At 36.4% G+C, this 27402-nt stretch overlaps 1 pseudogene; it reads left to right on the top strand.

Annotated features, from left to right (window-relative positions):
• Positions 1-24279: 24279 nt before the first annotated feature.
• Positions 24280-26106, top strand: LOC103601830 (annotated as a pseudogene).
• Positions 26107-27402: the final 1296 nt, after the last annotated feature.

Here is a 27402-nt window from a genome sequence, read left to right as displayed (position 1 = left end):
GATTTCTTTACCCAGCAAGACTCTCCTTCAGAAATGAAGGATAAACAGTGTATTCCCAGACAAACAAAAGTTGTAGGAGTAAATGTCCACATGACCAGCCCTGCAAGAAATCCTCAAGGGAGTCATTCATCTGGAATCTAAATAATGGCAACCACCGTCACAAATGCAAAAGAAAGAGGAAAATTGTCTGTTAAAACAAAAATGTCAAAAAGGAAGAGAAAGAAACTAAATCATCCCACCTTAAATTTCCAACTAACATTGAAGAAGATAAATAAAAGGGGAAATAATGATCAAAAGATATTTAAATCATTTAAACAAGAAGCAATTAAACAACAGGAATTAAGCAACACTTGTCAATGACTACACTAAATGTGAATGGATTAAACCCCCCATTCAAAATGCACAGATTGACTGACTGGATCAAAAAGGTAGACCAAAGGATATGCTGTCTTCAAGAGACCCACCTCCCCTATAGAGACAGATATAGACTAAAAGTGAAGGGATGGAAAAAGATACATCATGCAAATGCAAACGAAAAATGAGTGGGAGTACCTATACTTATATCAGACAAAATAGGCTTTAAACCAAAAAGCATAAAAAGAGACAAAGATGACCAATATTAATGTTGAAAGGATCTATCCAGCTAGAAGATATAACAATTATAAATATATATGAATCCAATACTGGAGCACCCAGATATTGAAAGCAAACACTCTTAGACCTAAAGAAAGAAACAGGCCCTAATACATTAATTGTGGGTGATCTGAGCACTCTTCTCACAGTCTGGGACAGATCTTCCAGGAAACATGTCAGAAAAGAGACACAAGATTTAATCTACACCTTAGTCAACTGAACCTGGAAGATATATACCGCATATTTCACCCAACAAATAAAGAATATACTTTTTCTCATCAGCTCATGGGACATTCTCCAGGATAGAATATATATTAGGTCACAAATGTAGTCTCAGCAAATTTTTAAAAACTTAAATCATTCCAAGTATCTTCTCAGACCACAATGAACTAAAATTGGAAATAAATAATAAGAGAAACTCTGAAAACTATACAAATACATGGAAGCTAAATAATAGACTACTGAATGACATATGGGTCCAAGAAGAAATCAACAAATCAAAAAGTTGTTTTCTCAAGAAGATGAATGAAATAGACAAACCATTAGATAGGTTAACAATAAAAAAGAAGAGAGAAGACCGAAATAATAAAAATCACAAATGAAAAGGAAGACACAACAACAGATACCACAGAAATGCAAAAAATCATTAGAGACTATTATAAACAATATGACAACAAATAGGAAAACATAGAAGATATGGACAAGTTTCTAGACACACACAAATTACCAAGACTGAACCAAGAAGACATAGAAAACCTGAACAGATAATAATAAGAAAGGAGACTGAAGCAGTAATTAGCAATCTTCCAATAAGGAAAGTCCAGGTCTGGATGGCTTTACAGCTGAATTCTATCAAACATTTAAAGAGGAGTTATACCAATTCTCCTCAAACTATTCCAAAAACTTGCAATAGAAGCTACTCTCCCAAACATTTGGTGAGGCCAACAAAACTCTGATACCATAACCAGATAAAGACACAACAAAAAAAAGAAAATTATAGGCCGATATACTTCACGAACCTAGGTGCAAAAGTCCACAACAAAATATCAGCAACCAGAAAACAGCAACACATAAAAAAAAATTATACAAAATTATCAAGTGGGATTCATCCCAGGGATGCAAGGATGGTTCAACATGTGAAAGTCAATAAATGTCATATATCAAATCAAGAAACTCAAGTACAAAGGCCATATGATTATCTCAATAAATGCTGAAAAAGCATTTGACAAAATTCAACATCCCTTCATGATGAAGACTCTCAACAAACTAGGTATAGAAGGAAAGTATCTCAACACAATAAAAGCAGTTTATGAAAAGCCATCTGCCAGTATCATCCCAAGTGGGGAAAAACTGAGGACCTTTCCCTTTAGAACAGGAACAAAACAAGGATGCCCACTCTCTATGCTACTTTTTAACATTGTACTGGAGGTACCAGCCAGAGCAATCACATAAGAGAAAGAAAAAAAGAGAATCCAGATTGGATAAGATGAAGTCAAACTATCTCTATTTGCAGATGACATGATACTATACATAGAAAAACCTAAAGGTGCTATCAAAAAACTCTTAGAACAGGAAAACAACATCAGTAATGTTGCAGGATACAAAATGAATGCCCCAAAGTCAGTCCCATTCATATACTCAAATGAACTAACAGAATCAGAAATAAGGAAAGTAAGCCTGTTTACAATTGTCACAAAAAAGTAAAATACTTAGGGATCAATTTAGCCAAGTTGGTGAAAGACCTCTAAAGTAAGAACTGCAAACCACTTCTGAAAGAAATTAAAGAAAACATGAAAAGATGGAAAGATATTCCATGCTCCTGGATTGGAAGGATTGACATTATGAAACATCTATAACACCCAAAGCAATATACAGATTCAATGCAATCCATATCAAAATACCAATGACGTTCTTCACAGAAATGAAAAAAAAAAAAAACTTACCTTTCATATTAAACAAAAAAAGATGCTGAATAGCCAAAGGATTCCTGAGCAAATAGATAGATAGATAGATAGATAGATAGATAGATAGATAGATAGATAGATAGATAGGATAGATAGATAGATAGATAGATAGATAGATAAAGCCAGAGGCATAACACTACCTGACTTCAAATTATACTACAAAGCTATTGCAACCAAAAGATCATGATGCTGGTATAAAAATAGATATTCAGACAATTGGAGTAGAATTGAGATCCCCGAAATCAGCTCTCAGGCTTATAGCCATCTGTTACTGAACAAAGGCAAATAAATAAATAAATAAATAAAACCCATGCTGGGGAAAAGACTGACTCTTCAACAAGTGGTACTGGGAAAACTGGATATCCATATGCAGGAGAATGAAACTAGATATGCATCTCTCACAATACACTAAAATCAACTCAAAGTGGATTTAAGACTTAAGTATAAGACCCAATTCTGTAAATTACTAAGGGAAAATATAGGTGAAACACTCCAGGAACTATGTCTGGGGACAGACGTTACAAACATGTGCCCAAAAACACAAGCAGCAAAAGAAAAAAAAAATGGGACTATATCAAACTAAAAAGATTCTGCACAGCAAAGGAAATAATCAACAGAGTGAAATGACAACCTACAAAGAGGGACAAAATTTTTGCTAACTAAGCATCTGACAAGGGATTAATATCCATAATATACAAGGAACTCATGCAAATTATACAGTAAAAAAAAATAATAATAATAACCCAATTAAAAAATGGGCAAAGGAGATAAAAGACATTTTTCAAAGGAAGACCTACAAATGGCCAACATGTACATGTAAAAATGCTCAACATCACTTGTCATCAGGGAAATGCAAATTAAAACTACACTGAGATATCACCTCACTCAAGTTAGGCTACCTATAATAAAAAAAAATGGAGAATATCAAGTGCTGACAAGGATGTGGAGAGAAGGGAACACTCCTACACTTTTGGTGGGACTGTAAATTATTACAACCACTATTGAAAACAGTATGGAGGTTTCTCAAACAACTACAGATAGATCTTCCATATGACCCAGCAATCCCTCTTCTGGGTATATACCCAGAGGAATGGAAATCATCATGTTGAAGGGATACCTGCACTCCCATGTTCATTGCAGCTCTGTTTACAATAGCCAAGTTATGGAAACAACCTAAATGCCCATCGATGGATGATTGGATAAGGAAAATGTGGTATATATACACCATGGAATACTACTCTGCCATAAAAAAGAGTGAAATACTCCCATTTGCAACAGCATGGATGAGCCTGGACAAACTTATGTTGAGTGAAAGAAGCAAAGTACAGAGGGGTAAATACCACATGTACTCATTCGTATGTGGGAGTTAAGAGAGAAAGAAGGAAGGAAAGAAAGACCCCAGTAGCGTGTTGGACTTGCAGAGGGAGAGAACATTTCATGGGCTCCAAAGTGTATTGGGGGAAGGGGGGAGGGGGAGGGAGGTTGGGTATAATTGGATGGAGGACATGGGGTACAATTGCAAGTTGTGATAATGGGTATATAGCCAGTATGAATCTGGCTCCCACATTATGGGGACGATGGGTGACAATCAATTTTGTATCTCATGAATATTCATAACCAATAAAAAAATAAAAATTAATAAAGCCCTCAGAACCATACCCCTGACCACCATTATTAGTCCATTCACTTATGGACAGTACTACAGTCTAATCACTTCTTCAAGGCCCTGCCTTTCAATTACCATAACAGAATTTTACATCCTCCCAACAGTCAGAGTTTGAGTTAAGTTTCTAATACATGTAACTTGGGGAACACCATTCAAGCTTTGATGAGTTTTGGTGGGACATTCAATCCGCTACATTCTGCTCCTGACCACCCCAAAACTCATGTCCTTTTTGCATGCAAATACATCATTTCATCCCCGAGGTCTTAACTTATTTCAAGTCGAGTCCAAAATTCCATCTGTGAATTCAAACTGAGTTATCTACTTCCGATGTACAATGGTGGGACAAATATAGGGTACATTCAAAATGGAGAAATAGGCTAAAAAATGAGGTAGCAAGTCCCAAACAATTCCAAAGCTGAGCAGGTAAGGCATTAAATCTTACAGTTGGCAAATCATATACCTTGACTCCTTTTTTGATGTCCTTTGCATACTTCCCATATGTGAACTTTGGGAGACACAATTCAATCAATCCACAGCAGATGGTAATCACTTGATTAAATTCCGGTATTCATGTATCCAAGATTCTGTGTAATATGTATCAAACTCAAAAATGATTTTAATTAGCATTCTATAAGGCTTACCACTTATCAAGTTTCATACACTCCACAATTTCAGATTTTTTATTCCGATAGTCCTGATATAGTTCTTTAGTGAGCACTTTATTTAGCCCACAGAATATTTCTTTAAAATGACTGAGCCCACCCTCAGTAGTAAGAACTCATGCAATTTACTATATATGCATATAGAGTGTACAATTTGGAGCTTAAATATGAGGTTCTGATACTAGTCACTAGTTCTTCCTCAGTAAGAAACTAGGAAGACCACTTCAACCCATGAGGTTAAGAGAATATGCTATTAGGCACCCCATGGTGCACTTTTCCCACAAAACCTGTAAAGCTGTTGTTTCAGGTCCTTCATGAGTTAAAGATTGTTATTAATCATCACTTGTTCATTTTAGGAAAGTCTGAAGAAGTCTTTACAATCTCTAACATAAGTGCAATGTATCTGTCTTCTCTTTATGGAGACTAGCTTCTTAGTGCTCAGACAGCTTGGCCACCTCAGCCCTCAGCCCTGAATAGATGAGTGGATGGATGGATATGTAGGGGAGGAGGCATCTTTACTCTTTTGGTGAGAAAAGTCACATTCTTCTTAATGTGAGAATTAAAAATTTATCTCGTGTCATGGCCTGGCATCTTTCCTGATCCCCAATAGTAGAAATATACCCTCATATAACTTTTTCTAAAAAAATCATCACTTTGAGAATCATGCCACAATTATTTTCCTCATTTCCTCTGTCAGGCCCACACCTTTCAGCTATTCACTCTCATTTTTCAATACATACCTGGATCACTCGCTTCCTCTACATCACAGGCTTTGCTATCATAGAGATGAGAACAAAGGCTCTAGAACAAGTCTTTCCACGTTTCAATTCTCTATTCATCAATTACTAGCTGTATGAGATTGGGCAAATTACCAAACCTTTCTGTTCCTCTGCTTCCACATCTATAAGGGGATAATAATGATAGCACCAAGCTCATAGGATTAAATTGATTGAATTAATAGATGTAAAGCATCTAGAATAGTGTCTGAATATAGTAATCACTGTTAAGGGTGTAGCTAATATTATTTTTGTCCTATGTGGTGACTTTTCCAACACTATAGCTTCACGATTTTTAAAATCTTTGCCTCACCAGTTCATCCATATTACACATCATTCCTTTCACCCATGGCCACACCTTATATCTATTATCACCCAAGACTCTTACATGTAAAATATTAAATTAAAATATCCAACTCTCTGACCATAACCCTTTAACCTTTCTGCCCCCACATTTCTTTCCCTCATTCTACTCATTTGATAGCACAGAAACTCTAACACAGACTGCTAGCTGTCCACTAAAATCCATTATTCTTTATTTCACTACAATAAAAGTACAAGGTACATGGCTGGCCAGCTACACTAAGTTGCTATCTTCCATTTGTGTTACATATGTCTGCATAACAAGCTATTATCAATGTAATGTAAGCAAAATCCATTTGCTCTACTAGCCTTCTCTATTTGCTTATTACCATTTTGCCAGTTAAAAGCAGACAATGTCAATGCCCTAGTGACACATTAGAAGACTGGAGTAAAGGGGTATTACCTTCCTACCAGCTATTCTTATCTTTGATATTTTGTGAGCTAGAAATATAAACTTTTACCATGTTATGCCATCTTGTATCTAACTAATAAAAATTCCTGTTCCCTTGCTATCATCCCTTTTCCTTTCCTATGTAGTTGCAACCTCATGCTTCATCACTTTAATGACTCATTAATCAACATACACATCGCATTTTTTTTCCTTCCACCATATTTACTGCATATAGTAGCTATTGTAGCGTTCTTCCCAGATTCCTTCTTCATGGCTATTTTCATTGCCAATCTTTTGGAAATATCAGCTACTGACGTCTCATAGCCCTGTCCTTCACTGTAAATTGACCTTTGCCAAAGTTATGCCCCCTCCCAGAGGAAAGTCCATATCAGAGTCTATCTTTCACAAGAATACAATAGATACAAAAGCTCAGCCATTTTACTTCAATTATTGGAAAATTCTGAAGAGTCATGCCAGATCCAGAGATACCCATTGGCAGAAGCCCAAATTTTAGCTAGATACCTTGCAACTCAGAATAAAAAACTACATTTTCCAGATTTTGTAGCTTTGTGTGACGACGTGACTAAGTTCGGGCAATAAGTTGTAAGTGAAACTTTTGTGAGGACCTTCTATGAAGGCTACTTAAAAGAAGTTGAGTCAGCCAGGAGAGTCAACTTTTTGACCTTTTTTCCTACTCTCTTCCTGCTGATGGCAATCGAGATTTAATATGTAGATCCAGCTGCGATCTTGGACCATGAAATGACCTTGAAAATGGATGTCAGGTACTAGAAAGTAGTACAGAAAGAGAAAAATATCCTATATCTCTGATAACTGGAGCTACAATACTAGTCCTTAATGCCTACATACAGTCTTTTTTTTTTTTTTCCTGGATTGTATTCTGTCTACTTCCATTAACACATATACACACTTAATTATCTTCCATTTTTTTAAAAAAAAGTTCTTCATAAAAAATAGCTTAAGAAAAAGAATAAAAGAAAATGGAAAATAAACCTCATAAAGAGCTCTAGAAGTTCTGTCTCTTCCCTTCTTTTCTCAGTTAAGTTTCTGGCAGTTATTTATACTAATTGACTTCTCTTCCTTGCTTCCAATTTACTCCACCCATTGCAAGCTTTTTAAATAAAAAGAAAGTTATTCCCAACCTAACAAAATATGTTTGTTTTTGGAAAATTCTGTGAAGTTTACTTTCCCATATCTGGAAAAGTAATTATTTACTCTAAATTATGTTGCACTCTCTTTGTCCTCACATGGATTTGCCACCTCTCTCCCCTGGGTGACAGAGATGCAAAGAATTACTCAAACCCATTTCCCCTAAGCAGTGAGACACCCTGAAGAGGTTAACTTCCAGGAGCCCTCAAGAGCGAAGCATTCCTCCTCTGGGAAATTAACACCAAACTTGGGTTCTGTCTCAGTATTTATTCTCTAGGCTAGAAAGTTACAGAAAAGGAACATAGGTGGGGTTATGGCTAAGTATAGTTTAACAATAGAAGCTGGTAACATCAGTGAAATAACAAAGTGACATTCCATAATGCAATTTGCAAAAGGTTAAATCAATCCACCAACAAAAGCTTGTTCTTAGCAAACATCTTCTTTCCCTACAGCAATTTTCTTTGTATGTTTATATAACAATTAAGTAAAGTTAACCTTCACCAAGGACATCTACCCTTTGAGTCAGCAATTTTGCTGTGTTACAATTCTTAGCTTGAACAGAGACTTTAGCCTGGGGAAAGTTTCCTGTCTTTTGCAAGACTAACATTTTTATATGTAATTTTAAGAAGTTAGGCTAAACCTGAAACTACAGGGCTTTGGAAACTAGGCCCTTTGAAATACATTTGCTTCATAAATGTTAGTGTACTCCACAAAAATATTTCAACCTTTTGACCTTAAGCCATTCAAATGTAAATGTGCACTTTTGCATATCTGACAATCTGTACTCATACCACTTTACTGTTTTACCAAGTCTAAATATCTGGGTTCAAATTCTTTTTCTCAAGATTTTGAAGCAATATTTTATTATTTTCTATATAAGAGTTGTGAGAGTTTTTTTTTTTTTTTTTTAATCTATGGCCTGTATTCTCTCCTCTGAAAGTATTTTTTATTCTTTTCAGAGATTTTCTGTTTGTTGTTAATGTTTAGAAATTTTCAAATACATGTCAGAAAACTGAGTTCTAGAAAGCACAAGAAAGTGGTGTCTCAGTGTCCAGATCATAGGCTTTTATTTAATCTCCTTGTATTTAAGCCCCAAATATTATCAACAAGCTTTCCTATAGCCCAGTATCCAAGATCCAAGATATGTGTGTGTGTGTGTGTGTGTGTGTGCACGCACACATGTATGCATATATGTATATGTGTGTGTGTATTACTTAGTTTCCACAGAGAACATATCTACTAGTCCTTAAGTAATGAAAGATGGATAATGACTTTGAATAACTAGGCAGGAGTAAGGGATCTAGATATCCAACTGTTCCCTAAATGGAGTTTCAACATATACTCCTCTTTTATTTCTCACTTTACCCCCACTTTCAATTATATCTAGTGCCTCGAATTTCTGAGACTTTCTCTAATGTCGTCTTAGAAAGGACATGTGAAAATAAGTGTACTCATTTTTAAATGGAATGTCCTTTGAAAGCAGAGTTAGTTACAAGTGCAATTTCCCTCTCTCTATCCCACTGCCAAATTCATCTGAGCTTTGAGTATAGATCTTAAAATGTAACAAATTAAAAGATAAAAAGTAATGGTTTCTCCGGCTACAGAATTTCAATTGTCCATTTGTTTTTTTTTGTTTTTTGTTTTTTTTTTTTTTTTACTGATTATCCACTTTATTAACTGTCTGGTTGCTTAAAATACAGAAAGAAGAAATATCTATAAGCCAGGTATTTATCATATTTCTTATACATGTAATGTATTGAGACTGCATGTTTTCCTAATTATTGGACTACTTCAAGGTCTGAAACTAAGAATTGTAGGCATATGTTTAGGCAGTATGATTTGAGATATTTTGAAAAGCAACCCTTTGGATGAGTCTACCCACTCTCTTACTGGTCATTAGAGGAAAGAATGGGTAAAGAAACAAAAGCAGTAGTTTAAAAGCTATTTTATAAAAACCCGTGCTGCCAAAAAGTTATTTCCCTTTAGCAGCTAAAGATATATTGTGGCTTGTTTCCCAAACGGTTATGATTTATATGAGAAACATTTTAAAGACTAAATACTAGAACAGTGATTAGAAACTTTGGATGGCTTCCCCAGATTAAGAAAGTGGAATGAGGGCCGGCCCGGTGGCGCACTGCTATAGTGCGCCGCTTAGGAAGCGTGGTGGCGCTCCCGCCGAGGGTTCAGATCCCACATACAGACCGGTTCCCGCTCACTGGCTGAGCGAGGCGCGGGAGCAACACCGAGGGTTGCAATCCCGTTGCCGGTCCTGGCCCGGTAAGGGGGCGACACTGAGGGTTGCGATCCATTGCCGGACACGGAAAAAGACAAAAAAAAAAAAAAGAAAGTGGAATGAGGTTCTGTAAAAAATGCCTCAGGGGCCAGGAGCGAAAGCTAATGCCAAAATATTGAACTGTGACTGACCCTTCCTAATCCAGTATTACAAAACCTAGCAATAAACAGTTTCTGGCTTTACCCCCAAATAATTCTCTTTTCTGATCATTGATACCTTCTGATAATTTCTTTCTCTTTAGCTCCCTGATATTACATGCTCCTGATTATCTTTCTGGCTGCTACTTCACTGCCTCTTTTACTCATCATTTGATTTTAAAAATATCAGTTGTTGAGAAAAATAAACTTTATTCCAATGCTGAAATTAAAAAGTAATTTACCACACTGGACCTTTTCCAAAGGACATTGATTGATATAATGGATAACATCATGGACAAAAGATAGACAGCAAATGAATAAATAGTTTTCCAGTGGCTTTTCTTTATTGACTTCAGATAAAGGCCAGAAGTATAATATTAAACAACAGCTCATTGAATGCTATCCTAAGAGAGGCTGGTAAAAAGAACTTAATAATTTTAAAAAACAATTTATTTATTATTATTATTATTATTATTTACATTCTTAGATGTCGTGGAGCAGTTGTGGGGAGGGACGAGGAAGGGGGATAGGATGAAAAGAAGAGGCAGATTGGTGGTGGCTTGGCTGGATGTTGATTTTGAGGGGGTGTGGCTTTCATTCCTTCTAAGTTTTACAGGTGTTCTTTGTTGGTGTTAGACCTTTACTGGGTAATATCAGAACTTTTTTTTTTTTTCAGTTCTTTGTTGGACTATTCACTGTTCCTATCACTTAAACTTTTGGCGATTTGTATATGTTCCTTTGAGAAATGCCTTTTCAGCTCTTTGCCCATTTTTTAATTGGGTTACTTGTTTTATTGCTGTGAAGTTGTTTGAGTTCCATGTATATTCTGGATAATAATCTCGTGTTGGAAGCATATTTTGTAAATATTTTCTTAGTGTTATTTCCTTGTTTTATTATTTATTTTTTTTTAAATTTTATTGGCTATGAAAATTTATGGCATACACAGCTGACCATCACCACTTTTTCCCAAGATGTGATGGCCAAATAAAAACTATCAGCATGCACATTACCCCAAAATGCAATTATTCTCTGTGTCCCACACCAAATTAACCCCAGACCTTTCTCCCCTCCCCTGTCCCCAACATACTCCAAAACCCTAGGTATGCTCTTTCCCCCACAAGCCCAGCACACCACTGTAGTCTTTCTTTCCTTCCTTCTTTCTCTTTTAGCACTCATTTATGAGTGAGGACATGTGGTATTTTTCTCTCTGCACCTGGTTTATTTCACTCAACATGATTTTCTCCAAGCTCATCAATGTTAAGAAAATGGAAGAATTTCATTCTTTTATATGGCAGAGTAGTATTCCACTACTACTAGTGGTATATATATATATACCACTTTTCCTTATCCAGTCATCCATTGATGCATATTTAGGTTGCTTCCACATCTTGACTACTGTAAACAGAACTGTGATTAGCATGGGAGTTCAGGTATCCCTTTGACATGATGATTTCCATTCCTTTAGGTATATACCTAGAAGTGGGATTGCTAGATTATATGGTAGATCTATCTATAGTTGTTTGAGAAACCTCCATTCTGTTTTCCATATCGGATGTACTAACTTACAGTCCCACCAACAGTGTAGAAGTGTTCCCTTCTCTCAACGTTCTCACCAGAATCTTTTATTCTCAGTCTTTTTGATTATAGCTAGTCTAACAGGGGTGAGGTGATATTGCAATGTGGTTTTAATTTGCATTTGCATGACGATTAGTGATGTTGAACATTTTTGTAAGTGCCTGTTGACAATTTGTATGTCTTCCTTAGAAAAATGTTTATTCAGCTTCCTTGCACACTTTTTAATTGGGTTATTTGGGACATTTTTTACTGTGTAACTGTTTGAGTTCCTTGTATATTCTGGATATTAATCCCTCATTGGATGTGTAGTTTGCAAATATTTTCTTCCCCTCTGTAGATTGTCATTTCACTCTGTTGATTATTTCCTTTTTCATAGAGAAGCTTTTTACTGTTATATAGTATCATTTGTTTATTTTTTCTTTTGCTGCTTGTGTTTTGGGGCTTTTGTTCATAAAGTCTGTGCCCAGTCATAGCTCCTGAAATGTTTCCCCTATATTTTCCCTTAGTAGTTTTACAGTTTCAGGTCTTATACTTAAGTCTTTAATCCATTTAGAGTTGATTTGATGTATGGTGAGAGGTGCATGTCTAGTCTCATTCTTCTGCTTACGGATATCCAATTTTCCCAGTACCACGTAATGAAGAGGCAGTCTTTTCTCCAATGTATGTTTTTGTTGCCTTTGTCAAATATCAATTGGCTCTACGTTTGAGTTGGTCTCTGAGTTCTTTATTACATTTCACTGGTCAAAGTGTCTATTTTTTTTGTCAGTACCATGCTGTTTTGGTTACTATAGATTTGTAGTATAATTTGAAGTCAGGTAGTGTTATGGCTTTGGCTTTATTTTTATTTATATTTTTTGGCTCAGAATTGCTTTGGCAATTCGGGGTCCTTTGTTGTTCCATGTGAATGTTAGGACTTTTGTTTTCTATTTCTGTGAAAATGTCCTTAGTATTTTGATGGAGATTGCATTGAATCTGTAGATCACTTTGGGTAGTATGAACATTTTCACAATGTTAATTCTTCCAATCCAAGAGCATGGAATGTCTTTCCATCTTTTTCTGTCTTCTTTAATTTCTTTCAGCAGTGGTTTGTAGTTATTGTAGAAATCTTTCACCTCCTTGGTTAAGTTTATTCCTGGGTATTTTATATTTTGATGACTATTGTAAATGGGCTTACTTTTTTGATTCCTCTTTCTGTTAGCTCATTATTGGAGAATATAAATGCAACTGATTGGGGGGAGTTTATTTTGTGTCCTGCAACATTACTAAAATTATTAACCAGCTCTAAGAGTTTTTTTGACAGAGTCTTTAGGTTTTTCTATATATAGGGTCACATCATCTGTAAATAGGGACAGTTTTACTTCAACTTTTCCAGTCTGGATTCCCATTATGTCTTTCTCCTGCCTCATTGCTCTGGCTAGGACCTCCTGTACTATGTTAAGTAGGAGTGGTGAGAGTGTGTATTCTTGTATTATTCCTGTTCTTAAGTGAAAGTCTTAGGGTTATTTTCTAAGGAAATTGAATGAAGTACTTGCACAGAACTAGGTCTCGACGTATGAGATACGATATAGCTAAGTAAAATTCTCCTCATTCCACTACTTGAGGGATTCCCATAACTTGCCTCACAATTTACTGGTAGACTTCACACATATGCATCCTAAATAAAATCATGCAAATTAGGACATCTTACCATGTATGCAGATCTCACACTCCAAATTCACATTGAGAAAACATGCCAATCATGGACATAGATCTTCACACAAAAAAACAAAGAAAATCTACAGCATTATCAATAAAAAACAAGTTAAATGCATCAGCACACAAAAAGAAATGTGTATAATATCTGGTGATATGAATTCTAGAAAGAGAGAAAAAATAAAGTCTAAAAGTCACAATAAGGTCGTTTGACATCAGGAAATATTGTAGTGTTCTCCTTCAAACTTCCATTCCTTCACAGAATTATCAAAAAATAACCAGAAAGTGTGAAACCCAACTATGTTAGAAGTATGGAAACATTCAAATGTTTTCAGCACCCGTGAAATGCTGACTCAAGTTAAAAGGCAACTTTAAGTAGTACACATTTTTATGTTGTTTTTATTTGCACTTTCCTCACATACTCTCTGACTTAATTGTAGTCTTGAAGATGGCAGCTCATATTCCCAGTGTGGGTCCTTGGTTTCTTGCTCCTGAGAAAGCAGAGCAGAACATATTTCCAAATTTTATTGCTTGTCATTCTAACATGTTTGGGGGAGGCATCTGAAGGAATAACACAAGGTACTCATCTCTTGTTTGCATTTCTTGGAACCTAATCAGGATAAAAAAGTGGCAGGCATTGCAGAAAAATAATTTAAGGTGATCAAAATAAAAAACAAAACAAAAAACCCACCCAAATCTGCCTTGGGTAAAAGATTATACTTGAGGCCTTTAATAGAACATCTATATCTTGGAAGAAAATGCTAGGGAATTTCTTTGGGAAATTAGGACATTTTAAAGCAATTGTATGTGCTTGGGAATTGAGAAAGCCACCCAAGTGCCCAAGAATCATGCATGCACTGAAAAGACCTGAGAAGACCCTAAACTGACAGCTTTTGCTAATCTGTTAGTTCACTGCTGGTAGGGAGTGAAGGCTGAGGCAAAAGTGTAAGTGGCCTAAGTGTGGAAACCATACTCCAACACAGTACCAATCCACAAAGTCTGGGGAAAGTTTTTTTGTTATGTTTTGTTAAGCTTCTGGTATTCAAGGAAACCTCAGTGAAAACAATGACTGAACACAAGCTAAACTTTCAGTAATCAAGAAAAACAAATCGCATGGAAGAGAGAGAAACTGATTTCTACATTTAACACATTGTAGTATTTGAATGTCCGTTTTTCAACAAAAATATTACAATGTATACAAAGAAAATATAATCCATTAAAAGATAAAATCTAACTGACAGAAACTATCCCTGAGGAAGCTCAGACATTGGACTTATTAGAAAAATATGTTAAACCAAATTTCTTAAATCTGTACAAAAAGCTCAAGAAAAACAAAAATGAATAATTATTAGAAACAAAGAAAACTATGTATAAACAAAATGGTGTTACCAATAATACGATAGAAATTATATAAACAAACCAAATAAAAACTCTAGAAATAAAAAATACAACAACTGAAAATTTTTTAAAAAATCACCATAGGAATTCCAGACAAGATTTGAGGAAGCAGAAAAATAAGAAGGTAGATGTAAAGATAGGCCAATTGAAATTTTTGAGTCTAAGGAGCAGAAAGATAAAAATAATGAAGAAAGTTGAATAGAACCTAACAGACTTACAGGGCACCATGAATCAGACTAACTTATGCCTTAAGGAAATCCCAGAAGGAGAAGAGAAAAATAAAGGTTAGGAATGAATGTTTAAAGAAATAATGGCTGACAAATTCCCAAATTTGATGAAAGGCATGAACCTACATATCCAACAAGCTCAACTGATTACAGCAGAATAAACTGAAAGACATTCACACTGACACAGATTATAGTCAAATTGTTTAAAGACAGAAGACACGAAGAGAATCCAAAATCAGAAAGAGATAAGTGACTGATTTCTTGCAAGCAATCTTCAGTAAGGTTAACAGCTGATTTCCCATCAGCAACCATAGTGTTCAGAAGGCAGTGAGATGTCACGTTTCAAGTGCTGAAAGAAAAATGAAACTGGCAATCATAAATTAAATTCTAGTGAAACTATCCTTTTAGACGTGAAGAAGAAATTTTATATTTCCAAATAAACAAAAGCTGAAAGAGTTTGTTTCTCAAAGACATACCCTACAAGATAGGCCCAATGGAGTCTTTCAGGTTAAAAGACAAGGACACTGGGCAATAACTCATACCTATATGAAGACATAAAAATATCCAGTAAAGCAATTATATAGATAAATATAAGAGCTGGTACTATAATTTTGGTTTGTACCTCCTCTTTTTTATATTATAGAAAACACAAAAGTGTAAAAGAGAAATTATAAGTCTGTTAATGGGTACACAATATTTAATAATATAATGTGTGACAATAACAATATAAAAGGATGAGATGGAGATGAACAGAAGCAGAGTCTGTATACCATCAAAACTAAGCTGTTATTATATGAATTAGGTTGTCATAAGTGTATGATGTTAATAATAAAGCACAATGTAATCATCAAGAAAATAACTAAAAATATAAAGAAAAGGAAAGAAGAAGGGACTCGATATGGTTGTTTTGGGTTGAATGTCCTCCCCAAACTTAATACCCCCTGTAATTGTTGAGGGTGGGAAACCCTATTATGACAATTGAAAGGAAGGGCCTTCAAGAGATTATTAGATTGTAGAACCATGCCATAATGAATGGATTAAAAATGTTGGTCATGGGCATGGTTCTGAGTGCTTTAAAAAGAATGTGAATGAGAAGTTTGTTCTCTCTGCTCCACCATTTCTGTGATGTGAGACCACTGGTTACTGTTGCCACCACCAAGACCCTCACCAGATGTGTTCCCTGAACTGTAGACTTCCAAGACTCCAAAATTGTAATAAATAAATCTCATCTTTTTAATAAAACACCCAGTTTCAGGTATTTTCTTATAAGCAAGAGAAATGGACTAATACAGAAAATTGGTACTGAGAGTGGAGTGTTGCTTATAAGAAACACTTGAAAATGTACAATTGGCTTTGGAATTGGGTGTTAGGCAAAGGTTGGAGGAATCAGAAGAAGATAAAAAGACAAGGGACAGTTTGGAATACCTCAGAGACTGGTTACGTGATGGTAAACAGAATGTTGATAGAAATATGGACTATAAAGACCATTCTAAGGAGGTCGCAGATAGAAATAAGAAGAAGCTTATTGGATACTGGGGCAAAGACTAACCTTGCTGTAAACTGGCAAGGAATGTTGCTGCATTCTGTCCATGCCCTAGGACTTTGTGAAAGTTGGAACTAGGGAGTTTTGAACCAGAGTATTTGGTGGAAGAAATTTCTAAGCAGCATAGCATTAAGGAAGCTGTGTGGCTACTTGGAACAGCCTACACTGAGTTATGGTGACAAAGGCATGACATAAAGCCAGAGCCTAAAAGGGAAGCAGAGAATAAAGATTTAGAATATTTTGAGCCTGGCCATATGGTAGAAAAGCAGAGAGCAATTTTAAGCAGAAAAATTCAATGGTGCTAAGAATATTAGTAGAAAAGAAGAGGGTTATCAGTAGAAGGGGAAAAATGTCCTGAGGCATTGCAGAAGCCTCTGGGACCAACCTTTCCATTTCAGTCCTAAAGGACAAAGGAGACAAAATAGCTTGGGTAACAGGCCTGAGGCCCCCTCCATGGGCTTGCTGCCCAGGGCCACCTCAAGAAACTGCTTCCAGCACCAACACCCCAGCTGCTTTGGCTGCTTCAGCTATGGCTAAGTTGGCCCCAGGTACAGCTGGCCCTGAAGCTTTGGAAAATATAAACCAGCAGCCTTGGCAGTGTTCACATGGTGTTAGGTCTGCAGGATTGCAGAATGCCAGAGTTCTGAAGGCTTGGCAGCCTCCACCCTGGTTTCAATGGGTGTATGGAAAAGCCTATGGACCCAAGAAGAGATTTGTTACATGATTGGATTCACCACATAGAGTCTTTTTTAGGGTAATGCTGAGCGAAAATGTGGGGTTGAAGTTGCAGCAGAGAAAACCCATCAGTTCCATGCCTAGTGAAGCCATGGGAGTGAGACTACCATGGAGACTGCAGACTTTTAGAGCTACCAGTATGCAATGCCAGCCTGTGAGAGCTTAAGTATGCCCTCAAACCAGAAAAGCTATACGAGTAGAGCTGTCTGAGGACTTGGGGACCAAACCCCCACACCAGTGTGCAGAGGACATTGAACATGGAGTCAAGGTACATGATTTAATGCTTTCCCTGCTGGGTTTTGCACTTGTTTGGGACCTGTTAACCCTTTTTAGGGTTGGGGGTTATTTCTTTATTTTTGAATAAGAATATGTGCCCTATGTTTGTCTCACCATTGTATCTTGGAAGAAGATAACTTCTTTCTGATTTCACAGAAGGAACTTTGAACTTTGGACTTTTGACTTGGTACAAGTAAAGACATTAGTGATGGAATAAATGTATTTCTAGTTGAAAGACATGAGTTTTGAAGGACGAGTGGTGGAATTCCTTGGGTTGAATGTCTCCCCAAAACATAACCCCCACCATAACTGTTGAGGGTGGGAAATCCTCTTATGGCATTTGAAAGGTGGGGCCTTGAAGAGATAGATAATTAGATTGTAGAACCATGCCATAATGAATGAATTAAAAATAGTTGTCATGGTTGTGTTTCTAAGGGCTTTAAAAAGAGAATGAATAAGAAGTTTGCTCTCTTTGGTCTGCCATTTTATGCAATGTGAGACCACTGAGTCACTGTCACCACCACCAAAACCCTTACCAGATGTGTTCCTGGCACTGTAGACTTCTCAGCCTCCAGAACTGTAAGAAATAAATTTCATTTTTTAAATAAAATACCCAGTTGCATGTATTTTATTATAAGCAGCAGGAATGGATTAATATAATGTTGTATTACAAAACAATCAAGCAAACAAAAAACCTCAACTAAATTTTTAAAAAGATAGTAAGAAAGAAATTTAGGAACAAAACACATAATACATATAGGAGGGAAAAGGTAAATGTCAGAAGTAAGTCCTTCATTATTACTAATTTAGATGTAAATGGTTTAAATTTCCAATTAAAAGGCATGCTCTCTACACAAAAACTAACTTTAGATCCAAAAAAACCAAAGAACTTGAAAGTAAAAGAATGGACAAAGATAGTCCAAGCAAATAGTAACAAAAAGAAATCTGGAGTGCTTTATAATGATCCAACAAAATGCATTTCCCTCCCCATCCCTTTTCCCCATCAACATTGTATCTGTTCACTTGTCTTAACAAGTTCAAGGAATTTTTTGTGATTGTCATGTCTTCTTCCTCTCCCTTTTTTTGTTTGTGTATTTATATATTTATTTATTTTTAGCTCCCACAAATGAGTAAGAACATGTAGTATTTCTGTGCCTGGCTTATCTCACTTAATATAATTTTCTCTAAGTCCATCCATGTTGCTGCAAAGGATAGTATTTCATTCTTTTTTATAACAGAGTAGTATTACACTGTGTAGATATACCACAGTTTCCTTATCCACTCATCTGTTGATGGACATTTGGGCTGGTTGCAACTCCTGGCTATTGTAAATAGCACTGCAACAAACAAGGGAGTATAAGTATCCCTTAAACATGATGATTTCCATTCCATTGGGTATCTACCCAGAAGTGGAATAGCTGGGACATAAGGCAGATCTATCTGTAATTGTTTGAGGAACTTCCATGCCATTTTCCATAAAGGCTGTACCATTTTGCAGTCCCACCAATGGTGTAGAAGGGTTCCTTTTTTCTCTGCAACCTTGCCATAATTTATCATTATCAGTGTTTTGGATATTAGCCATCCTAACTGGAGTGAGATGATATCTCAAAGTGATTTTGATTTGTATTTCCTGAATGCTGAGTGATGTTGAGCATTTTTTCATGTATCGGTTGGCCATTCATATATCTTCCTTTGAGAAATGCCCATTCAGCTCCTTTGCCCATTTCTTAATTGTGTTACCTGTTTTTCTGCTTTTGAGCTGTTTGAGTTCCTTGTATATTCTGGGTTTTAATCCTTTTTCAGGTGTATGTTTGGCAAATAGTTTCTCCCACTCTGTTGGTTGCCTTTTCACTCTGTTAATTGTTTCTTTTGCTGTACAGAATCTTCTTAGTTTGACATAATCCCTTTTGTTTATTTTTCCTTTGGTTGCCTGGGCTTTTGGGGTCATAATCATGAAGTCTGTAACCAATCCTACTTGCTGGAGTGTTTCCTCCGTGGTTTTTTAAAGGAATTTGATTGTTTCAAGATGTATATTTAATATTTTGGTCCATTTACAGTTGATTTTGGTAGATGACGAGAGGTTCGGGTGTGGTTTCATTTTTCTATATATGAATATCTAATTTTCCAAGCACTATTTGCTGAAGAGGCAGTCTCTTTCCCAGTGTATAGACTTGGGGCCATTGTCAAAAATCAGATGGCTGTAGGTGTATGGGTTGATATCTGGATACTCTATTTTGTTTCATTGATCCACGTGTCTGTTTTTAGGCCAGCACCATTCTCTTTTGGTCATTATACTATTGTAGTACAGTTTAAAGTCAGATAGTGTTAGACTTCCATCTTTATTTTATGTTTTTGCTCAGGATTGCTTTGGATATTCATTGTCATTTGTTATTCCATATGAATGTAAGGATTCTTCATACCATTTCAAAGAAAAATGTCCTTGGAATTTTGCAGGGATTGTACTGAATCTGGAGATCACTTTGGGTAGTATGCACATGTTTTTTGTTTTTTTGTTTTTTTTTTGTCCTTTTTGAGACCAGCTGCACCGTGCTCAGCCAGCGAGCGCATTGCACCAGCCATCCCTATAGAGGATCCCAACCCATGGCGGGAGCGCTGCTGCACACCCAGCGCTGCACTCTCCTGATTGCGCCACGGGCTCAGCCCAGTACGGACATTTTCACAATGTTAGTTCTTCCAATCTAAGAGCACTGGATATCTTTGCAACTTCTTGTGTCCTCTTTAATTTCTCTCAACAGTGGTTTGTAGTTTTCATCATATAGATTTTTTCAAAACCTTGGTAACTTTATTCCTAAGTGTGTTATTTTTTTGGTGACTATCAGAAATGGTCTAGCTATCTTGATTTCCTTTTCTGCTAGTTCACTGTTGGAGTAAAGATGCTACTGAAGTTTGTCTGTTGTGTTTGTATCCTATAACTTTTTTGAAATCATTTATCAACACTAAGAGTTTTTTTTTTTTTTTTTTTTTTTTTTTTTTTTTTTTTTTTTTTTTTTTTTTTTTTTTTTTTTTTTTTTTTTTTTTTTTTTTTTTTTTTTTTTTTTTTTTTTTTTTTTTTTTTTTTTTGTAGAGGCATTAGGCTGTTCTATATATAGGATCATATCATCTGCAAAGAGGGACAGTTTGACTTCGTGTTTTCCAGTCTGGATGTCCTTTATTTTCTTCTCTCCCCTGATTGCTCTCGCTAGTAATTTCAACACCATGTTGAATAGGAGAGGTGAGAGTGGGCATCCTTGTATTGTTCCTGTTCTTAAGGGATAACCTTTCACCTTTTCCCCATTCAGGATGATATTGGCAGTGGGCTTCTCATATATGGCTGTAATTGTGTCTAGATACTTTCTGTCTATACCCAACTTATAGAGAATCTTTATCATGAATGTTGAATTTTGTCAAATGCTTTTTCAGCACACACAGAGATGATCAAATGGGTTTTGTCATTGATGTTATTGATGTTGTGTATCACATTTATTGATTTCCATATGTTGAACCATCCCTGCATTAGTGGTGATGAATCCCACTTGATCATGGTGTATAATTTTGTGTTTGTGTTGCTGTATTATTTAGCTACTATTTTATTGAGGATTTTTGCATCTAAAATCATCAAGGATATTGGCCTGTAGCTTGCTTTTTTTTGTTGTATCTTCATCTGGTTTTGGTATCAGGGTGGTGTTTTCCTCATAGTATGAGTTTGGAAGAATGGACTCTGTTTCAATCTTTTGGAATAGTTTGTAGAGAATTGGTATCAACTCTTCTCTGAAGGTTTGGTAGAATTCTGCAGTGAAGCCACCCAGTCATGGGCTTGTCTTTTTTTGGAGACTTCTGATAACATCTTCAGTCTCTTTGATTGTTATTGGTCTATTCAGATTTTCTATGTCTTCTTGGCTCAGTCTTGGTACTTTGTGTGTGTCCAGAAATGTATCCATTTCCTCCAGATTTTCAAATTTGTTGGCATTTAGTTGATTATAGTAGTCTCTAATGATTCCCTGTATTTCTGAGGTATCACTTATAATATCAACTTTTTGATTTCTAAGTTTTGTTATTTGTGTCTCCTCTCTATTACTAGTTAGACTTGCTAATGGTTTGTCAATTTTATCTTTTCAAAAAACCAACTTTTTGTTTCATTGATCTTTTGTATCATTTTTGGGGTTTCTATTTCATTTAGTTCTGCTCTGATCTTAATTATTTCTTTCTGTCTACTAAATTTGGGTTTGGATTGTTCTTGTTTTCTTAGTCCTTTAAACTGAAGTGTTAGGTTGTTTACTTGTCATTCTTCCATTCTTCTGAAGTAAGCATTTAATGTGATAAATTTCCCCCTTAGTACTACTTTTGCAATATACCATAGGTTTTGGTATGATCTGTCATTATTTTCATTAGTTTCAATACATATTTTGATTTCCTATTTAATTTCGTCTTGGACCCATATGGCATTACATCAAATGCTGTTTAATTTCCATGTGTTTGTATGGTTTCCAGAGTTTCACTTATTTTTGATTGCTAATTTTAATCCATTGTGATCTGACAAAATACATGGAATAATTCCAATTATTTTGAATTTGTTGAGACTTGTTTTGTGACCTCACATGTGGTCTATCCTGGAGAATGTTCTATGTGCTGATGAGAAGAATGGATAATCTGAGGTTGTCTGATTCATTGTTCTGTAGATATCTATCAAGTCCAATTGGTCTAAAGTGCTGTTTAGATCTCCTGCTTCTCTGTTGATTCATTGCCTAGATGATTGGTCCAAAGTTGAGAGTGGGGTGTTCAGGACCCCTGCAGTTATGGTATTAGTGTCTATCTTATACTTTAGGTCTAATAGTGTTTGCTTTATAAATCTGGCTGCTAAGATGTGGAGTGCATATATATTTATGATCATTATGTCTTCTTGTTGGATACTTTTATCATTATACAGTGGCCTTCTTTATCTCTTTTTATGGTTTTTGATTAAAGTCTATTACATCTGATACAAAAATAGCTGCTTCACCTCTTTTTTTGTTTCTATTTGCATGGTATATATTTTTCCATCATTTCATTCTTATTCTATGTGTGTCTTTACAGATGAGTTGAGTCTCTTGAAGGCAGCATATTGTTGGGTCCATCTTTTTAATCCAATCAGTCGGTCAGAGTCTTTTGAGTGGGGAATTTAATCCTTTATATTAAGAATTATTATTGACAGGTGTTGATTTACTCCTGGTACTTTATTGATTTTTGTTTGGATGTCTTAAGTACCTTTTTTTTCCTTTCTTTCTGATTTACCAATTGTCTTCTGTGTTTGTGGGTTTCTTGGGATGGTAGATAAACTCTTTTTTCTTTATTCTTTGCATTTTTATTTTCCTGGTGGAATTCGTTCTTTCTTGAGTATTCAGGGCAGTGATGGTTGTTTTTAGGTACCACACCCAGTATTCCCTCAAGGATTTCTTGCAAGGCTGGTTTTGTGGTTGTGAACTCTCACAGTTTTTGCTTGTCTGAGAAGTATACTATTTGTCCTTCATTTGGGAAGGATAGCCTTGCTGTGTAAAGCATTCTTGGCTGGCAATTTTTGTCTTTTAGTATTTTGAATATATAATTCCATCCTTTTCTGGATTTTAGGGTTTCCAATGAAAACTCTGATGTTAGTCTGATTGGGTCTCCCTTATAGGTGACTTAATGCTTCTCGTTTGCAACTTTTAAGATTCTCTCTTTGTCTTTGAGTTTTGCCATTTTGACTATAAAATGTCTTGGAGAGGACCTTTTGGATTGAATCTATTTGAGGATCTTTGAGCTTCCTGAATCTGAAAATGTGTGTCATTCCCTATACCTGGGAAGTTTTCTGCTGTTATTTCATTGAATGTGTTTTTAATGCCATTTCCTTTTTCTTCCCCTTCTGGAATACCCATGTTTCAGATATTTGAGTGCTTAAGGTTGTCTGATATCTCTTAGATTTTCTCCATTCTCCATTTTTTTTTCATTTTCTTCCCTTTTTTTTGTCTTCCTATGTTAAATTCTCTCTTCTGCTTGTTGAAACCTGCTTGTTGAAACCTGCTGGTTAAACTCTGTTTTGTGGTTTTTTTATTTCATTGAATGAATGCTTCAGCTCCACAAGTTCTGTTACATTCATTTTCAGGGCATTGATTTATTTGTACTTTTCTTCTTTCAGGTCCTCTATACTTTTTCTTATTTCATTGTGTTGTCTGAGTTTTCTTGAATCCCATTTAGTTTCCTTATAATTGTTGCTCAAAATTCCTCATCAGTCATTTCATGGACTTCCTGTTCTATAGGATCTCGAACTTGAGAGCTATTATTTTCCTTAGGTGGTGTTGTACTTTCTTGGTTTTTCATATTTCTGGTATCTCTCCTTTGGTATTTAATCATTGTGACAGAGGGTTTTACCATGCATTCATCCACCTTGGTGTCTGGCCTGGATCTCTCAGGGACTGTCAATTTAATGGGACTGACAGTTTGGTGCAGCTGCCTCTGGTCCTGGGGACTGGCAGCTTGGACCACTCTGTAGGGCAGGGACTCACCTGGACTCAGATTCCCCCAGCATGGTGCCAAAATGCATTTTAAGTCATAAAATGTTTAAGGAGACAAATAACAATCTATTGATAAATGTTTACATCCATCAAGAAGATATAACAATTATAAACATGCATACATCTAATAAAAGAGTTCCCAAATACATCAACCAAACATTGATAAAATAGAGAGAGAAATAAACAGTTCTAGAATATTAGAGACTTTAATACCCACTTTCAATAAAAGGGAAAAAGAAGAAGAAAAAAAGAAAAATATGGGAAAGGCTATCTCACTAACCAACTTTATGGTTGAGGATGGGGGCACTGATGGAATAAGCAGTTGTGCCCACAATCCAGTGAGCTGGGCTGATGAAACAGATGACCTTGAAGGAAATGTTTTTACCACTTGGCACAGTAATGATGATGATGTATATAGGGAAGCTCCAATTGACCATTTTATCCTCCTCATTACTCCATCGGCTGCCTGGGAACCCAATATTGACCAGAACCATCTTCCCAAATTGTCACCCTATACTGCTTTTCTATGGAACCTGCCCCATGAGGTGACAGAAGATTCCATTAAGGAATTCTTTAGAGGATTAAATATCAGTGCAGTGTGTTCACCATGTGTACCCAGCAATCCAGAGAGGTAGAAAAGTTTGGGTTTTGCTGAGTTTGAGGACCTGGATTCCCTGCTCAGTGCCCTGAATCTCAATGAAGAATCTCTAGGTAATAGGAGAATTTGAGTGGACATCACTGATCAAGCACAGGATAAAGACACAGATCATCATTCTTTTGGTTGAAATGGAAACAGAGATTCTAACAAGACAGATACAGACTGCAGGGCCTGTCCTGCTACAGACAGCTTTGATGACTATCCACCTAGAAAATGTGATGATAGCTTTGAAGACAAGTATAAAGATTATTATGATTCAGACTGGTATAGAGATGGGTATCAGGAGGGGTACTGTGATGGCCCATTCTGGGATATGAATCTATATTGGGGCCTGGATCACTGTGATGACTGAGGCAGCAGAGACTATGATAGAGGCTATGATTCCAGGATAGGCAGTGGCAGAAGAGCATTTGGTAGTGGGTTCCATAGGGATGATGACTACAAAGGAGGCAGGGGCCACTATGAGGACCTACATAACAGACATGATAATAGATCATGGAGTTCCAGAGATGATTACTCTTGGAATGATTATAGGTGTGATGATAGAGGTCCACCCCAAAGACCCAAACTGAATCTAAAGCCTCCGATTATTCCTAAAGGAGCTGATTCCTCTGCTAGCGCCACCTAGTCCAGTCGAGCAACTTCTATATTTTGAGGTGCAAACCCTGCTGACACAGCTTCTAGAGAAAGAGAAGTAGAAGAAAGTCTACAGACAAAACAAGAGAATTTTCAGTGTCAGCTGGATGAGCCAAAACTAGAACAATGTTCTCAGGAGAGACAACGAAGCTGGCAATATGAAGAAACTCAGGAATGGGAATGGTGGAGGACAGAAAGTGAGTCATCACAGACTGTAACCTCAGCCACATCTGGCAGTAGTAAGTCAGAACAGGATTTACGAAGGAGAGAGACTAAGAAGTCTCTAGGAAATGAAACACTCACTAAGAAGGAAGACTGTCACTCTACAACTTCTAAACCTCTCCAAACTTCTCAGCCTTTAAAGGTAATGCCAGCCCCTCCACCAAAGGAGAATGCTTGGATGAAGCAAAGTTCTAACCCTCCTGCTTTATCTAAGAGGTCAAATACAGAGCAGCAATCCCCTACAAGTGGTGGAAAAGTAGCTCCAGCTCAATCATCTGAGGAAGGACCAGAGAGGAAAGTTGAAATTAAAGTAGACAGGATGAGTGTCCCAAAAGGTCAAACTGGGAACAGCAGCCATGGTCCTGGAGATGGAGGGAACAAAGATTTCACATCCACTGGAAGGAGTCGGATGTGAAAGATGTTGAAAGGGATAAAAACTCCAGATCTGCACCTGAGCCAAAAGAAACCTGAAGAAAATCCAGCCTCCAAGTTTAGTTCTGCAAGAAATTACGCTGCTTTCTCCATTGATGGTGAAGATGAAAATGAAGGAGAAGATTATACCAAATAGACCTATACATCCTGTGTGTAGTGGATTGAATTATGCCCCCCTCCAAACTCCCTGAAGCTTGAATTGTGTCTCCCAAGTTTTATGTATTAGAAACTTATCCCCCACTGTGGCTCTTAAGAGGGTGGGAGATCCTATAATGGTAATTGAAAGGTGGAGCCCTGAAGAAGTGATTGGATTGTAGTACCATGCAGTAATGAATGGATTAAAAATAGTGGTCAGGGGCATTGTCCTGAGGGCTTTAAAAGAAGAAGAGAGCCTCTTCTCTCTCTCTCTGCTTCCACCATCTTGCAGTGTGAGACCCCTGGTTCACTGTTGCCACCACCAGATGGACTTTGAACTTCCTAGCCTCAGAAACTGTAAGCAATAAATTTTGTTTTCTTTATAAATCACCCAGTCTCAGGTATTTTGTTATAAGCAATAGAAATGGACTAACACACTGTGCTTTCTCCAAGCTTCTCTCCACCCTGGAATATTCAAGAATAAAACTCTAACCAGACAAGATAAAATAAAACTCACCATAACGTGGAAACAAACAAACAAAAAACTAAGGAAATAGAGGAGTTTAACAACACTATAAAACAATTAGACCTAATAAGCATATGAGTAACCCTCCACCCAATAACAGCAGAATTCATATTTGTCTGAAGTGCGCATAGATTATTCTCCAGAATAGAAAATATGTTAAGTCACAAGTCTTAATAAATTTCAAGATTAAAATCAAACAAAATATATTTTAACCACAATAAAATGAAATTGAAAATCAATTACAGAAGGAAAACTTAAAATTTCACAAACATATGGAAAGTAAAGAACATATTCTTAAACACCTCAGGGGTCAAACAATGACAGTATAAATTAAAAAACACTTTGGTACAAATGAAAATGAAAGTACCATATATAAAAAGTTACAGAATGTAGAAAAAAACAGTGGTAAGGGAAAAATTTATAGCTGAAAATGCATTCATTGAAAGATGAAATATTTCAAATAAATAACCTAACTGTACACTTTAATGAACTAGGAACTGAAGAGCTAACTAAACCCAAAGCTATCAGAGGAAAGAAATTCTAAGTATTAGAGTGGAGATAACCAAATTAGAAAAGAAATAACAACAAAGAAAATCAACACAGCTAAAAGATTGTTTACTGGGCCCGAGCCCGTGGCGCACTCGGGAGAGTGCGGCACTGGGAGTGCAGCAGCGCTCCCGCCGCAGGTTTAGATCCTATATAGGGATGACTGGTGCGCTCACAGCGCTCACTGGCTGAGCGCAGTGCGGCCGGTCTCAAAAAGGACAAAAA

This window comes from Galeopterus variegatus, unplaced genomic scaffold, assembly GCF_000696425.1.
Source record: "Galeopterus variegatus unplaced genomic scaffold, G_variegatus-3.0.2 Scaffold10, whole genome shotgun sequence".
Taxonomy (NCBI): Eukaryota; Metazoa; Chordata; class Mammalia; order Dermoptera; family Cynocephalidae; genus Galeopterus; species Galeopterus variegatus.
The sequence above is the reverse complement of the archived record's forward strand: the minus strand, read 5'-3'. Positions and strand labels throughout refer to the sequence as shown.